Source organism: Arachis hypogaea, chromosome 9 (genome assembly GCF_003086295.3).
Source record: "Arachis hypogaea cultivar Tifrunner chromosome 9, arahy.Tifrunner.gnm2.J5K5, whole genome shotgun sequence".
NCBI lineage: Eukaryota > Viridiplantae > Streptophyta > Magnoliopsida > Fabales > Fabaceae > Arachis > Arachis hypogaea.
In genome coordinates, this window is record NC_092044.1 from 53,683,985 (window position 1) to 53,689,554 (window position 5,570).

Sequence of the window (5,570 nt, forward strand, 5' to 3'; positions counted from 1 at the left end):
TTTGTATCAAGATGAGGTGATTTTCCCCAGAGATCCTCAAGAACAACCACAAAAGCATGTTCGACATCATCAAGCATCTCCCAAGTATAGCGAGACACTCCTACATCCTTCTGCCACTCTAGAGGGAAGGAGGGCTTGTCATTTTCATCAAGAAAAAAGGGGCGGGCCCTCTCAACAGCTCGAACTCTAAAGAAGTAGTTCTTGAAGTCCTTAAAGGACTCATCATACATTGCAAACACTTTATGGCCCTAGGCGGACCGGAAAGAAACCCAAGAAGCTTTCTTTTTTGAAGAACCGCCAGGTTTGGCAGACACAAACAAGTAAAGAAATAGAGTCTGGGAATGTGTTACATCTAGTTCACGGCAGAGAAGTTGAAAAATTTTAATAAAACCCCAGGAATTGGGGTCAAGCTGGGATGGAGCTATATTACACGATCACAATAGGTTGGTTTCAAAAGAAGTAAAAGGAAAAGTAACATTCAACTGGCTGAAAAAGTATTCATAGGCATAGAAGAAGGGACGCTCCCTCTCAATGGAAGTCGGAAAGCAAACCCTCTCATCAGAATCAGGAGCAACAAGCTCGTAATCCCCCTCGCGAGCATTGTTACCACGAATCCTATGACGCTTCCTCAGCTCTGTGCAAAATTCAGCATCCACAACGGAAACACACAACAAAACAAGGGAGTCCAGCCAATCGGACATCCCCTTGGGAACTCTGGAAGATATCTCTACAATGTTATTGCGAGAAGACATGAGGCCAACTAAATCCTACAAGTAAGAAAAGAAGATAGGGGTTACTACAAATATCTCGGATAGGGAGAAAATAACTCGATCAATACTTCTCAGATGATGAAACCACGAAAAGGAAAATCCAAAGACTCAAACCAAAGCCCTGGGGCATCCTTTGGAGGCAGCCATAAAGCAAGGTTTCCAGAAATACTCTACAGATCACATCCCAGCATTTCTCAAAAAGGATTCAAAACAACAAGCGCTTTTCATCAAAGAAAAACACAGCAAATCGTTACAAAGCCTACCAAACAAAAACATTCCCAAAACAACAAAGCACGGGACCATTAAAGATGCAACCTTTTTTCAAAGATCAGATAGGAAGCAATCTCCAAAAGTAAGAAACAGATGCAGATTTTCTACCAGTATGATGCCAGGGCATCTTGGCCAGTTTCACTGACCTTTTCTTACTGTTTTTAAGGTAGTTTCATGCATTTTCTTAGGAAATAAGCTAGTTTTGGGTAGATATTCATCTACATCTTGATTCAAGCATACATTGTGCACTTTACATGATTTCATGAGAATTTTGCATGAATTATATGATAAATTGGATGATGCATGATGCCATGATTAAGAGCAAGACTTTGATGCACTTTGTTTGATTAACTTCAGGCCAAAAGAAGAAGAGAAGAGCCACGTTAGTGGCTACGTTAGTTACACTAACGTGGGCACTAACGTGGAAGGAAGGAAAGCCACAACGTTAGTGAGAAAGGTTAGTGGCATTAACTTTGAAGAAAGGAAATGGAGCCAACGTTAGTGACACTTAACATTATCACTAACGTTGGACCAAGCTCATGAGTGGCCACGTTAGAGTCCACGTTAACCTAGTTAACGTGGCCTCTAATGTTAAGAAGGAAGGGGGGAAGCCAACATTAGTGACACTCAACATTGTCACTAACGTTGGCCAAAGCACATTAAGCCACTTTAACTCCCACGTTAACCTAGTTAACGTGGAAGCTAACGTGAAGGAACAAAGTGGTCGACAACGTTAGTGACACCCAACATTGTAAAACCTTTCAAACAAGTATATCACAGCAACAAGTAAAAGATCGCAAAAAGATCCAAACTTTCAAACATGCAAAACCAGAACATTCACCAAAATTCAAGACGAAGCTACAGAAAAAAGTAAGAAAAGCTAGTACCAACCTGGAAAAGAGCAGCAAGCTTCAAAGAGGGAAGACGAAATCTGGAAATGCCTTCTCACAAAGAATGCGAACAGGAGTAATGTCGAAATGCAAGATCCCAAGCGCCTAAAAAACACCAAATGACGCCGCAGCAAAAGGAAAGCAGAAGTGCAAAAATAGAGAGTGGAGAGAACTGAGAAAAGAAGTTACGAAAGAGCAAAAGGAGAGAAACCATTTTCAGGTTTTTTCAAAATCCAAAGTAAAGAGCCTAGGAGAAATGGGGCAATTAATGCTCAAAATTAAAAGCATTAAACCCTCGCACGTTCCCAAAAAGCGCCGGTGTAAAAGCGCGCGTCTTCTAGAGGAAACGTTCTACATTCAAAACTGATACAAAGGAATCGACAAAATGCTTGAGTTCGGCTTCACCAAAGAAGGACCGAAGTCAAGGACTCGGCCTCAAAAAAGAAGACCGAGCTCAAGCAGGAGCACTGTTCATACCTTGGGTCGAGCTGTCCGACCCGGGATGTTCTACAGACAAAGCGACCGACCTCTTCAGGTCAGGACAACCCGACCTCTTCTCAAAAGATCTCGGCCAAGTCACAGGAAAGCCCAAACAAAGGGTCCGAATAGAGGAACACGTCCCAAATCCAAGGGCAGCCCAAGCCCATAGAGATAAAGGCGGTTCCCTTAAAGATGACCTCACTTATAGATAAGATAAAGATAAGATAAGATAACTAATTTATCTTATCCACAGAAGGTCACATCTCACCATTATAAATACACTGGAGCACCCAGGTATAACTCATACTCTGATTCTACTCAATACCTGCTTAATACCCTTGCTAACTTAAGCATCGGAGTCCCTTGCAGGTACCCCCCACCCTCCGGGGATGAAGGATCAGCACCACCACCAAGTCCAACAAGTCGGACACACCAGCTCCGGCCGTCGTACACCTGCCGGACACGTCGGCTCCGACCAACACAGAAGATCTCATCCGAGATCGACCTACAGTTTCAGGAAACCCTCAGAACAGTGTTCATCTTGACATTCAAAGTGTTCTTGCATGCATTAGTTGTTTTGATTCATGATTTTTATGTTTTGCTTCAAATTGGTGTTTTTCTCTCTCATCATTAAAAATTCAAAAATAAAAAAATATCTTTTCCTTATTTCACTCATAAATTTCGAAATCTTTGTGTTGACTTAGTCAAAAATTTTTAAAATAAGTTGTTTCTTGTTAGTCAAATCAAGATTTCAATTTCAAAAATCCTATCTTTCAAAACTTTTTCAAAAAGCAAACCTTTTTCATCTTTTCTTTCATGTTTTTCGAAAATTTTAAAAATTGTTTTTCAAAATCTTTATCTTAATTTCATTTCAAATTTCAAAAAACTTTACTAACAATTAATTTGATTGATTCAAAAATTTCAAATTTGTTACTTTCTTGTTAAGAAAGGTTCAACCTTTAAATTCTAGAATCATATCTTTTAGTTTCTTGTTAGTCAAGTCATTAACTTTAATTTTCAAAATCAAATCTTTCTAAATTTCTTTTTCAAATCTTTTTCAAAATAAATTTCAATCATATATTTTTCAAAACTTAATTTCAAAATCTTTTCTAAATTCTTATCTTTTCAAAAATTGATGTTCAAATCTTTTTTAATTAACTAATTGACTTTTTGTTTGTTTTAATAATTCTTATCTTTTTCAAAATCACCTAACTACTTTTCTCTAACAAATACACCAAACAATTTGGTAAGAAAATTTGTTTTTATGCCCAACCTTTCCCTTCTATTCAGATTTCATTTTTAGGTTAATGAGTATTAATGATTTTGATGTATTAGGATTGAATTGACTTGAGGAAATTGATGGGTTTTGTCTAAATAATCCATGGGTAAGGTAAGAAAACTCTAAACCCTTGTGGTTATCCAATTATGTAAATCCTAGTTATTAATTTGGTGAAACTCATGGAATTAGATTGAGCTTATATTGAATTGGAGCGCTTGAAATCAGGCTTTGGTGGCTGGACCATGTAGCACTTGATTTAGAACCTTGGAGGCTTGAATTTAGGAGTTTGAACTTGGGGAGAAATCGGCTAAGGTATAGTTTTGCTTTCTCGTAAATAATATGTAATGTCGCGTGAAAACTTAGGCTAGCTGACCGTTGGATAAGTTGAACTAAGTAAATTATTGATGATTGGTGTTTAATGATGAGAATTATTGAATGTTAATATGTTGACATGTTATATATGATTTGTATATGAAGGTTTGTGATGTTTATGAATAGTGAATTAAGAATTGAATTGTGTAATCAGATGTGAAATGACTAAGGAAGGATGGAGACGTAATTGGTATTGAGGAATTGGTTGGAATTGTTATAAAAGTGGTTAGTGATGAATTGATTGTGAACTTGTTGAGTTTGTCATAGGAATTGTTTTGATGAATGTTATTGATGAGTATTGACTTGAAGTATATTAAATTGGAAACTGTGAATGAGTTGAGGAATTGAAAATTGAATAGTTTAAATCATTGAATGATTGATTAAAGGTTGATGAGCATTTGGTATTGATTATAAGTGTTTTGGTTGATAGAAATTCACTATTTTTGAACTATTGACCATTCCTCTGATTTTTCAAACCTTTAAAAACTTTGTTGATGGCCCAATAGCTACGTTTGGGTTACGGAATAAGAGTAAGTATATTAGGAAAGTTAGAATTAGTATGGAAGGAGACTTGAGAAGTGCATGATTGAGTTGAGGTGGTTTTATAAGTGATGAATGAGACACGAATTGAGATGGATGAGCATGTGACCGAGTAAGAGGTAGTGGCAATGACCACTTGCTCCGGGTATATATTAAGGAAGAATAGAGATGTTGAGAATGTAGAAAGATGAACTAATGATTGAATGATTATGAATGAATTGAAATAATAATGAAAATGAACTCGAATTTGATTGTAATATGCCTCCGGGTAAGATGTAGTGGTGTTATCCACTTGCTCCGGGTAAGATTCAATAAGTCTGGTAAGATGTAGTGGTGTTATCGACTTGCTCCGAGAGAGTTTGTGGCTTCGGGTAAGATGCAAGGGCTGTGTTCTGTCGCTGCTTGCTCTTGGTCAAGAACTGTAGCATTGCCTGGGTAAGAGGAAGTGGTGAGGTTGTCCCCTGCTCCAGGAATGAGGATAAAATGCAAGGGTTGCGGCGTTGTCCCACTTGCTCCGTGTTTGGTTACCTACCAAGACATGTCGGGTTGACTTTGTAATCGACAGATGAGACTCATCGGTGCGCGTAAATTGTGATCATCAATAATGGCACCAATAGACTTGGAGCTCTCAAACGTGAATCACACTTTATCACAACTTCGCACAACTAACCAGCAAGTGCACTGGGTCGTCCAAGTAATACCTTACGTGAGTCGATCCCACGGAGATTGTTGGTATGAAGCAAGCTATGGTCATCTTGTAAATCTCAGTTAGGCGGATTCAAATGGTTATAATGGTTTTCGAATATAAGATAAATAAAGCATAAAATAAAGATAGAGATACTTATGTAATTCATTGGTGGGAATTTCAGATAAGTGAAGCTGCTGTATCCCTCTTGAATCTCTGCTTTCCTACTGCCTTCATCCAATATAATCCTTCATACTCCTTTCCATGGCAAGCTGTATGTAGGG